Below are 12,548 nucleotides of genomic sequence, written 5' to 3' on the forward strand. Positions count from 1 at the left end.
ACTTCCCCCGGGGCTCGGTACAAACGCGCATTCCCCCCGTGAGGCTCTTTCAAACGGCTTTACGGGACTGAGGGAAATATTTGCGAAGGGAAGTAAAAATGGAGTGCCTGCCAAGTTAAATAGCAACCCCTGTCCCCCAAGAAGTGGGGCTTTGTGGCAGGGGGTGTTCACCTTCACGAGTTTTACCCTGGGAAGCATGAGCTGCAGCTCACCAGCAAGGGGGGAGCCGAGAAGGGGCCTGGCTGGAGGGGGGTCCTCCCAGTCCCAGCCTGTACTGCAGAGGGTCGGAACTGGGCAAAAGGCTGGGGTTTACACCCTCGCTTTCTCTGTTTCCCTGGTCAGACACAGCTCGTGACGGCTGGTGAGTCAGAGGAGCGCAGGAACACGTCACCACTGAACAAACTCCAGTAACCTCTCAGGAGCTGCATCTCACCGTGTAAATGGGGAAGTTTTCCCAAAGTCAGAGCTGAGCCACTAATTTCCAAGTGCGTGTCTTCCCTTCCCTGCATGACTTAAGGGCTGCCCTGTGCACAATATGTACCCAGGTGCACCTGGAGCCGTTGTCCCAAACTAAAGGGCAAAGCTACAATGCAGTATCAAAACATTTCTATCAGACCCATTAATAAAACAAATTTGTTTTGACCAACAGACACCCGAGACAGACTCTTTTTCGATGTGTGACTGCTGGAACTAGTCTATATTAAATATTCTATGGGGACTCTGAGCAGAGCCACCGAATGAAAAAGTCTGATCTAGTTTGCAGTGTGTGTTTCACACTATTATCCCATCACCCATCTTTCTCCGGCTTGATCCTGCTTAATATTAAAGCTGTTAAAAAAAAAAAAAACAACAAAAAATCTTATGATTGCTGAAACGTGACCAGCTGCATGATGATTGCACCAGGAATTTTCACATAACTTTGCCCCTGTTCTGAAGATGTTGATTTGAACAGAATACTGCTAAAAGATACTCTCAGATCAAGCTATACATGATCGCTGGTGCCTGCATGCTGAAAATGGTGTGCTGTTTACACTGAATTGTGTTGTGGTGCCACCATTGGCTCTGTGAGGAAGTGAAAAAGAAAAAAAACAACAAAAACAACCCCCCAAAAACAACACATCCAGAAGTTTCCTAAACTTCAACAAATTGTTGAAGAAACTATTTCATCAAATTAGTAAAATCCTAACTCTGGATGGTAAGATACATTTAATAAAATACATAAGATACATTTAATAGAAAGTAAAACGTATGTAACCTTCAGAGTTAGTCAGTTTGCTTTTCTTTTTACCTTTCTTTCCATCCTTTACACAGGAAACTGGAAGAAGGCATTGCTGCCTCTGCTACCTGCCACTCACACCCATCATCTGCTGTGTCTTCACCAGTCCAAATTGCTGCACTGTTTCATCAGCTACATCATTTACTCTGCTTGTCACTACAGTGATTGCAATCTTGATTTTTTAGTGTTGTACTGTTAATCTTATGGGTTGCATCGCCCAGTGATTGCCTAACCACAACCGTTCCTAAGGACTCCTGGCTGAATCAGCATGTGGTCTTTCCCATTTGTTGACATGGGAACCCCGGCACCCCAACTTTTTGCTTCAGCTTCACTTGCTCTCACCTACCCACAGTGCCAGGCAACTTGATTTCTGCAGCACTGCTTATTTCCCTGATTCCTTCCTTCCTCCCTTCCTTTCTTCCTTCCTCCCTCCCTCCCTTCCTTCCTGCCTCCCTCCCTCCCTTCCTTCCCTCCTTCCTTCCTTCCTTCCCTCCCTCCCTCCCTTCCTTTCCCTCCTTCCTTCCTCCCTGTCTTTCTCTATTCCACTACCCCTCCCCAAGTAGTCTGTGCAATTTACAGCTCTCATGTGCACATTATGTACCATCACTTTGGTGATTGTAGACATTCTTGATGCACCTGAGCCTGCCTATCAGCTCAGGGGAAGCATAAAGAAAACCCTTTGCTGTTCATGCTTTTGTGATGCCCAGGGTGGACAGATATATCCCCACTACTACTGGGGGGTGGGGGGGTGTGTGCAGCCGAGAGAGGCACTGGGGAGGCAGCCGCATGGCCTGTACCGGCCTGTGTTACGGAGAGGTGGGGATGGCAAGGGAAGCGAGACGGAGAGTTGAGGCTTTCACAACCCTACTAGAAAATCTGTGCCTGGTCTTGTTCTCTCCTGTCATTTTTTGCACTGCTGCAAAATAGATGTGATTATCTCTGCCTACTCTTAATTCTTAGTAACTCTAATTTATTTTCTATTTTAAGAGTTTTGCTGTCAGTCAGTCAGGGAATAAGTAGCTGTGGCTGTTCCTGATGCTGGCATTTATTGACCAGAATGGTTAATTCCTTTAAAACTTCTTTGTGGGCTTTAAATTCAGTCACACAAGAGCCTTAATACTTTCACGTGTGTCTGTAAAGTGGGATGTATCCTATAATAAGCTGTATAAAAGTTATTTATTGTTTATAATTTCCCAATATGTACGCGCAATAGCAACATCCTGATGTATAAATGAAATAGCTCCCTCACGTGGTTAAAAACATTATTACATGTTTCACTTAATGTTTCCTTAACCGGAAACAATAGAACTACAGTAATGTCAGATCTGTAATGTTAAGCCGGTTATAAATGAAGCAGTAAAATGAGCTTCAATTTCTGCATAACCAGAAAAAATGGTGTGGATGTACGACTGAAGCCAAAGCTCAGTTAGGCAAGTGCTGCAGTTAAATATATATATATAATTTTATATATATATACACACATATAATTTCACATATATATAGAATTAAGAAACTGTAGAGGGATTCAGCCTGATCTGGTAATGAATGATTGAATTTTGGCAGGAAAACCGAAAACTAGCTCCAGCAGATATCAGCAGATATTGTTGAGGATGCCTGAAATGTTTACACATCATAAAGATTGCTTTTTAAAATCTCCAGTTCAAATTTTCACAGTTCCTGCTACCAGCATGTTAATATTTTGTATGTATTTGCCCTTGCTCCTCTTTACTTTGTCTGATTTTCAAAATATTTGGTGAAACAGATTCAGCAAATTTCGGAGGAAAGACAGAGGCAGCAGGAATTAAAACTCCAGCGAGCAATTCCCCACTTCGAGTTACTTTCCAAGCAATCAAGTTTTGCAGGAAGATGAAGCAGTTGGAAAGAAATCTCTCCCGGCAGAGGGCAGCGGTATCCCTCCTCAAACATCGCATCACTTTTTGCCACAGAACTAAAATAATCGTTGACAGACCAGGAGGTGCAACAGCCAACTTAATTGTGGTGATTCCATTGCTGAAAAGGGAAACTTGCATTATTTTTTGAGGAATAAATAACTTTTCCTTTCCCTAACACTCTGAAGTAATGGAATGAATCTTGCAGCTGGGCTGGTGTGATTGTTGGGGTTTTATTTAACTTGAGGAAGTTATTTCTTCAGTATATTTAAAAAGAAGTAGATCCTTCTAATCTGTAAACATCAAATCATGAAAGATTGAATCTGTATAGGTATAACTATTGCCTAGCCCTGCTAATCTGAACTGTGTTTCCTGTCTTTTCCTGCTCTTCTTCACCCTCTGCAACATCCCAGCTTTCTCTCTCTGTTAGGCTCAGAAACAATTTCACCTGGGTCCCAACCACATTATATATCATCATCATTACTTGGTGACACTACCTCAAACCAATCTTAGATTTATTTTGCAGCATATTCTGCTGCTTATTAAAATTGCATGAAAATATTGACCTGGTCTCTGAAGTTATTTCAGCAGGAATGTACAGCATTAAATGGGCAGGCAGCCCTGGAAGAGTGACTTCAGAGAGATAGTTCCAGAACAAACAGGTCTAGTTACTCATATTGACTCTCCCACATATAAGGGCTTTCTAAATATTTTTGTGGAAACTCAGCACTGGACTTGGCCAGCATCTCCTTCCTGTTCTTACAGTAGCAACTGTACATGTTCCTTGTGACTCCACAGATTGCCAGCTGGGCTACGCAGGTGGGACCCTTCTGTGTGGAGGTAAGACACAGCAGGTGGAAAAGGAGACATTTTACACCTAGTTTTATGACAACTCACTACTCTGTAGTAGTAATCTCTTCCTCTTCATATTTCATAAAAATGTGCATTTTTTCTCTCCCCCCCTAAGTAAATACAAAATAGTTTGCTATTGTTCTCTCCACAGCTACTAAGGTGCTTAGGTGGAGAAAACTCTGCAAGCAAGTGTTTTCTACCATTCTGTTGACAGCACTACCTGATGATGGACATGGAAGAGAATTAGTGCTTATGGAATGACTGGTCCAGGGTGATTTCCAAAACAGTTGCTTGCAGTTTACAGATGTACAGTCCTACTTTGCAAAGGGCTTATGGGGACTAATAACTTTCTATGTGCAGTAATCAACTTTTTCACTTTTCTAATGTGGGAGACTTCTACAGCTTTCTCCACTCCCCACTTGTAGAAACAGAAGCATGTTCTTAAGGCAGGGATTTCATACACATGCTGTAATATATATATATTTGTAATCTTTTAGACTGTCTTCAAAATAACATTATGAGGCTGCGGGAAAACAATTGGATTTGAAAGGCGTGTGGCAAAAAAGCAACATTGAGGTGCTATGTTGAGAACAGATCAGCCTCTTTCAGGGAGTATGAGACCCTTAGGGCCATCAAGGAGAGATCTTACAGAGAAATATCACATAGGTAGCGAATGTGCTTGCAAAAGACATAGTGAGCACCATGGAGAAATCTAGAGTATCAAAATGACAGCCAGAATCATAATGCCAGAAGTGTTTGATCATTGTAATGAAAAATCCCCAAAAATATGAAGACATGGGGAAAAATAATCCCCATCAAAGCCAGGATGTATTTCTCAGAGGAGAAAAAATATCTTCATAAAGCCATGGAAGATTGACTCTCCATTGTAGATTAAGAAAGAAAAACACGTTTTCAGCTTTCAGTGTTGGACATTTCCGCTTTTCCACCTTTTTTTAATCTCTGTGAAGATAGATGCCATCTTCCGAAAGTTAGTCCCAAGCAGGAGACATTTCTAAATCTGCCCAGCCAGCTTTTTGGCTGTTTCCATGGCAATGAGGCAGTGTGTCCTGCTGCTCTCCCTTCTGCAAGAGCCTTTTCCAAGCTTGATATGGACTGACAATGCCATGCCTTTGTAGCTCCCCTGCGAAAAACTTCCCTCTTCTCTGTTAAGGCCATTCCCATCTGTTCCTTTCTGCCTCTCCCTGATTTTGGAAACACCTAGCCAGAGAGGGAATCCATCCATGTGTTCACTTCTTTGCCACTATGATTCAGGGCAAGGAGAGACCGTTGCTGGTTATACAAGCTGAGGGACTGGAGAGGGCAGGGGCTTCCAGCCTTCCTGTCTTGGAAAGAAGTTTTGGGTAACGGTGAAGGGAGAACACTGTAGGGGCCAGGAGCATGAACTAAGCAGAAAAAAAGAAAATCAAGATTTCTGTCTAGTCTCTCAAAAGATTCAGACTGAAACTTGGCACCTCTGGCCATAGCAACAAGTAGAACAGTAAAGAATGTACAGACTTGGTACAATGCAGTGCTTATTAAAAGACATGACAAGTGTGAAGGAACACTTCCAAAACCCCAAATTCAGATAGATCTTTGTCACAGCCGAGTCTCTGGCAGCTTTCAAGAGCATTTCACTGAAAGTGAAAAAAAAAACCCCAAAACCTCAAAGAGTTACAAAGCCAAAAGAGGAGTTTTGCTATCAGCTGAGGACTGGCAAAAATGGGATGTTATAATGGAACTACACTGGGAGGTGAAGCAATCTGCAGGGTTTGCTGCAGTTGACCTGTATTGCACAGAGTTGATGTGGTCATAAAAACATCTTTGTGCTTAGCACTATTCCGTTACTGGCCTAGTGCCTTGAGGCTTACATGCTTTGGAAATATGGATGAGGAGATGAAAACTTGAGCTTGTTTAAAGGATTTAAATCTGAAGATGGCAGGCCCAGGGGAGGGATTCTGAGTTCAGGCATGTAGGTCATGCAAGAGAGGTCTTGTCTTCACTAGCAAGTTAGTATGAAATATAGTAAAAGTGTTCCTGTTAGTGCAACCCTTGCCCACACAAAAAAATTCCCTCATTGCATAAAGTGGCTGCAGAAACATGAATTGACAAAACAACCAGAGAACAGGGTAAGCCCTGAGTGAATTCCCTTCATCCTTTACGACTGCCATTTCTCTACAGTAGGGACCCACAAGAGTACCATTGAAGCAAACAGCAGCGGTCACTCACCAGGTTTTTTCCACTTGTGCTTTCCTGACCGACTGCTTATTGCTTCCTATTTGTGAGCTAATTTTCACAGTTGCAAAAGGCTTCCAGTGTCCACAGCAACAATCGCCCACCTTCAGCGCATAAGTCTTTGGTTTTTTGAAATTGCATCTCATAAGACCTCATTTTACTGTTCCCTGCTGATCAGACACCAAGTTATGGGAGAATCACTGGTGTGATGCTACTGTAGTCTGTGATTTTAGGAGAAAGGATCCAGGCTGAAAGATTTCTGGTGGCATTCCAAGTAAGCTGTCATGAGAAGAGAATCCAACGCACAAGACCTCAGTGCTAAGGGAAAATCAGCGGGTTTCTTCTACTCAGAGGAAAGGTGTAGAACTATAAATGCTAACTCAGTAACTCCCCAGGAATGAGCATGTGCCATGCTGAGACTGAATGCATCATTAGCAAATCCCTGAGGCTGGATCTCTATTTCAGACTGCACAGTATAACAGTTCCAGGGAACATACAAACAGAGGATGCTGGTGATTTCACAGTTCCTGCTTCCCTGTGAGGCAGAAAATAGAAGTGCTCTAAAGCTCTTTCCTGGGACCACAGAAGTAATGTTTTTCAGGGCCATCAAAAGCAGACAAAGATAGGTGTGTTCTCTGCAAACTGGGAGAAAGGGAAACAGATTAATCTGCTGCCATGGCTGCTAAAGGAGACTCTCGGATAATCAGGCAAGTTTTGTGGAATGAAGCTATAGGACTGCTCCCCTGCAGAAGAAATGTTAGGGAGGGATGTGGTGTTGGTTCAGGTAGACGGAAATCTCAGAAGCACATACAATCCACAGTGGACTCATGCCTTATCAGTGCCTTCCCTAGCAGCACAGGTTAGTAATGTGTCTAGTATGTCTGCCCTTTATCACAAACAACCCATGGGAAAAACTTCCAAGACTGATGACTCAAGGTAATTTTGTAGTGTGACTGCATCCTAAGAAAGAGTAGACAAAAAGGGAAAGGCAGACAGCCAGGCGGTCTCTAGCACACTGAGGTCAAATTCCCCTTTCTGTCACTCTAGGATATGAGAAAGTTGAAGACGACACAGAGGTAACAGACATACTCCTGTGTCTGCTGACACAGACAAGGCACCAGGCAGACTTAAACACACGCTCGTGTGAGCACAACGATATAATCTCTGACTATCAGAAAGAAGATGCCTGGGTTTCACTCCTAAATGTCTCAACTTCTCTGCATAGTTTGGATTGCACAGTAAATGCCTCAGCTGTATGAAATGTGCTGTTGGCTCTGGGGACATATTATTTCAGGTTGGCTGCAGCTGGGAGTATGTAGTATGACTTCAGGCCTCATTAGATGAACACTAGACAAGTTTTCTGCACAAAGATAAGGGGAAGAAAGATTTTATTAAGAAAACAAGGCTTATACAGTTGTCCTATGTGTGCAGGGAAGGGATTGTCTGTCTTCCCTAGCTGTCTTTTACCTCCCAATAACTTCAGAACCTGTTGGCCTATTTTATGCAAATCAGATGGAGAGACAGACATTCCAGAAATATTCAGTTCCTATGACTTTTGTAACCAATTCAGCCTAGTTAGAGGACAGTCTTAGTTTATGCTCCAAATGGTGCATAAACCTGCAGGTGAACTCACTTTTTGCTAGAATAAGAATTTTAGTTTACAGGGATCACTGCAGCCCATCTAGTCCAGTCTCCTGCTCAAAGCACAGACAGCTTCAAAGTTAAATGAAGCTGCTCAGAGCCTCATTTTTAAAACCTCCAACTCTGGACCTCAACTTCACAGAAGAAATGTATCAAGTGCAACACCTTTGGCTCTGCCATTTCCCTCTCTTTTAAAGAGGGCTTAGAAGTAGCAGCTGATAGTAAAGCCTGCAAGAATCCCTGCACCAAGCAGCCCATAGGACTCCACTTAGGTTAAATACATGTAACCAGCAGCTAGTTACCTTATTTTGGCATTCTGTCTTAGTTAATGAGTACAAGTACAAAGGTCAGGCTCAGAGACACAAGGCTTTGTATGTCTCATTGTCTGATTTACTAGAAGCTACAAGGGAAGGAGCGCTGCTCTGTATGAGTGGGAACTACAGGCTACATATCCAGCCTGACAAGCTAATGAGAACAAGTCATTCATTAACAGAAGACTTGCTGCTAGGCAAACACACACAGCTGGTACAGGAGAAGAATTTGGATGTGAAATGAGACGGTATAGCTGTTTTTTTATAAGACATTTCCTACTTCAGCAAATTTACAGTCTAAATAAAGACGACACAAAACACATTAAGAGCCTGATCAGGGGAAGACGTCGGCTTATATGTTTTCTGAAAGGTTTGGTAATGAGCAGAGAGGCTGAATTTGCAAAGAGAACAGAAATATTTGCATGTTTAACAGAAGGAACAAGTTAAAAATTTAAGCGAGATTTGATTACAAATGTATATGCTGCTCTCTTGGGTACCAGTCTTTTCTGTGCGCATACACATACATGTGTGTTCACAGAAACATCGTACAAAACCCTGATGCTTTCTCCCCTGCTTCAGTTGAACAATTACACTTTTATTTAAAGCAGTTTCATGCTACTGAAATTATTTTTTTTTTTAAGAAATAACATTAAAGCTGGAAGCTGAAAAGCATGGATATTTAATACCATATAACTGTGTAAGGAAAGAACACAATGTTATTTGAAAGACAAAGTAATCACTTATAATTCTTGCATAATTAAATAAAAAAGCCTGCTAAGAAAGAATCTCCAAACTTTGTAGAATAAAACAAGAACAATATTTTAGACCAAACTTTGACTTTTAAAAGTGATTAAATTATTTAGCACCGTTGCACAGAGTATTACACCATTTGTGGCCAGAGCACACGGGCATTTACCAAAGTGGTTCAGATCAAGGCTGGATCCCTGCCGTCCTAAATATATAATACAGAACACCAATCCTGCAAGAAGTTGTACCCTCAAGCTTCCTTACAAGATCAAAGACAAAATTCAGAAGTGTGTACAATTCAAAGCAATACCAGGAGTGCAATCAAAGAGATACTAATTATTGGCAATAACAAGGGCAACTTTGGAAGGTACAGTTTTCAGTATGATTTTTAAAGGGGAAGTAAAGCTGCATGGAACTCACTGGCTGGCAAAGTATTCCAAGCATAAGTGACAGTGTGAGGAGGCAAGAAGACAGAGGTGGAGGAGGTACAAGGGGAAACTAGCACATGAAGCAAAGAGCATGGAGAGGAAGCACTGCCAAGTCCAGAGTCTTTTCAAACCTAAATGATTCTGCGATTCTAATTCCAGCCTACTTCAGCTGCATGTCTTGGAAAATCAAGAATTTTTCTTTTTCTTTTTTTTTTTTCTTGGCTAATGAGCCTTTTATTTTGTTTTGGACCATCATGGTGGTTATTCTAATTGAAGAACAGTAGAGTAATCATCAGAGGAATCTAAGGTAAGATGGGGTTGGTCTCAGAGGCATCGATGGAGGTACCACAGTATAGTGTTGTGCTCTGAAGCATTTGCTATCCCATATCTAAATGTCAGCTCTCTGGCTGCAAACCTCTCAGAGAGAGAAAACAGAAAACATGGGAAGAAAATCTTCCATCTGCAAACAAGAGAACTCCCTCACTGTCCAATGAGCTATTAAGATTTCAAATGAGGAACCAAAAAAATTAGGCTTCTAAACATGAATTGAGGCAACCCTGGAACTCTGGTGGCAAAACATTCCTACTGACCCACCTGCAGAAAAATGCCTAAAAGCCTGAATCATCACCAGCACTGTCAAGGGACCTTATATTACCTCAGCAAATGTACTTTATCAGTGATCACACTGTGCAAGCTGAGTACTAATTTACAATTCCCAGCAGATGCAGAGACTTGTCATCATTTTTGTTTGGTGGAGGCAACATTTTCCAAGGAAAAAGGCAAGGAAACAACATTCTTAGTGTTCATATTAGCATACCCTTCTACAACATTTTGTGCCTTAAAGAGATGCTTGGAATGAGCAGTGCAGCTGTAGTACTTACAGAAATATATCAGACAGGAAATAAATAACCAAAGAAGTCCTATAATCTGCTTATTCTATGTCTCCCCACCTCTGGCTTTACTCTGATAGAGGCTGTGAAAAGGTTATGGGTTATACCATGAAGGGTATAGTTCTGCAAAATTTCAGCACAGTTTATGGGCTGTTGTTTACATTTAGCAGATACATACACAAGGGCCGGCCATATAGCCATGATCCACAAGCATGGTTAGTTATATAATGTATCTAATAAAAAACCACAGGGCCAAATAAAAGAATGGGGATGGCCAAGATGCTGCAGTTGTCTCTACACATGGACACACCCAGGTCCTTTCCTTCCTCTGCACAGAGACCTTCATGTACTTGCTCTCCTGGTAGGTGTCAATGTTTAGACTAGTAGCTGGCAGTGTCAGAATAGTGGTTTGAATTAGGATAATGCTGAAGCAGCATCGAAGAAATTAATAAAAGGTTGGTTGATTTGAGGAAAGGGCTGAGTTGGGTGGTGGGATGCAGTGTTCGGGGGAGGGTATGTGTGTGGGGGGTTAATTTTAGCTATGGTGGAAGAAAGAACAGTTATTCTGAGAGGAAATATCATCTGTCAAGGGCTGCACGTGAACCCTTCTGTGCTGTTGGGCAAAATCTGTTAGAAAACCATACTTCTCCAGAAAACTTTTATGTTCATAGACTCTCATTGAACAGGCATGTCAGTACCCCAAGCTATCTTGCATGCACTGTACATAAATTCCAATTTAAATCATAGTCATGATTTCAAATAACTTGTAAGACAATACTGAAACACTACCTATTGTGCCATGAAAGATCTGTGCAGACGGTACATTTTAAGAGCTGTCAATCAGAGATTAAAGGGTGAGTGCTTGTACATGTTGCACCAAGAAACAACATTCTCCTTTGAAATGGCTCAGCACTTACAAGCTTTCAGTGTATAACGTGGAGTAACTAACCTTGTGTCACAAAGCCTTTATCAGCTGAGATTTTAAAATATTTTTTTTTCTTTCTGTTTTTTTTTGTTGTTGTTTTTTTTTGTTTTGTTTTGTTTTAATATCTTTTGCCAGAACCCTTCCATTTAGTCTAAGAGGTGGCTGCCTGGTTTTCAAGCAGGTGAAGTCCAGGGTGTTACAGGGATACTGAAGAGCAATGCCATGGCCATCTAGTGGACATTACACATGACCTTTGCAGGCATTCCAGCAGAGTTACAGCTGTCCTGAGCTTCACAACTTGTTCTGGTATTGCAATAAGAGAATAAAAATCATGCTGTGTTATGCACATGTATCCCTTATGCTTGAGAATTCACCAAATACCTCAATCAGTACTCTGTTGTTCAAGGCACTTAAATACCTCAGCAAATACCATCCATGTCCTAAATACCAGCCAAATGTTCAACACAAATCTGTTTCTCTATGTAGCTTTGATACACAGAAGGTGTACGAGTTGGAAGAAGAGCAAAGATTACCCCTAGAATTAATTTTCAAGCAACTGGTGGAGTACTGCTAGTTCATTTTTCCTAAGCTACAAACAAAAACTCCCAGTTGATTCAACGCTTAGCTAGGTTTAGGAGTCTCCAATTTTTCCACAGGCTGCTTCTGGCACAGGGCCTGTATTTCAGGTGGATGACAGCAGCACGCTCATGACATATAATGCTGAGCATGTAAGTCTGCTCAGCCAGCAATCATTTGGTTGTGTGATTTTGGAAGCACACTGTGGATGTGGAGCAATGCACTGTCAGTGCTTAGAAGAAGCTTCAAGGAATGGATATATGGTGAATATTTAAAGTCAGTTCAAAAGCATTTCTAGAAATATCAATTTTCTTGTCAGGCACATCATTGTAACCTCAATGCTGCTTTTGTTCCTTGGTCCCTTTTATCCCTTACTTGAACAGCTCATGAGATGGCAGGTTGACTGGAAGCCCAAAATCACCAGGAGAACAGTAACTGTTACTGACATCTCATTAATGCATGGTGGCAGACCTCTTCAAAAGAAATTAATTTCTGAAAAACAACCTATTCCTGATCCTACACGAGGCTGATAGCATCACAGCTGATAATAATAGGTAGCATTGATACAGAGTTTACCTCTTCAAAGCACTGTGTAATCTTTTCACGATTAATAACCATGACACTCTGTGAAGTAAATACTTATTAGCTCCCACTTTAACAATACGGAATGCTGTGGCTCAGTGTCATCCATGACTCAGTAGCACAGAGTCATTTTAAGTTTGTGGAGTTTCTTGTTTATATCCCCACTGCTTTTCTAGCAGGCACTCTAGAAGACAGTCAC

At 41.7% G+C, this 12,548-nt stretch overlaps 1 long non-coding RNA gene across 1 annotated transcript; it reads left to right on the top strand.

Moving 5' to 3' along the window:
- The first annotated feature begins 1,966 nt into the window (after positions 1-1,966).
- On the top strand, positions 1,967-11,525 carry LOC133268187 (uncharacterized). Its single transcript, XR_009742977.1, has 2 exons — positions 1,967-2,410; positions 11,327-11,525. It is a non-coding gene; the product is annotated as an uncharacterized LOC133268187 (long non-coding RNA).
- Positions 11,526-12,548: the final 1,023 nt, after the last annotated feature.

Source organism: Pezoporus flaviventris, unplaced genomic scaffold, assembly GCF_033815535.1.
Source record: "Pezoporus flaviventris isolate CSIRO_AGI_PZ_B2104156 unplaced genomic scaffold, CSIRO_AGI_Pfla_v1 ptg000013l, whole genome shotgun sequence".
NCBI lineage: Eukaryota > Metazoa > Chordata > Aves > Psittaciformes > Psittacidae > Pezoporus > Pezoporus flaviventris.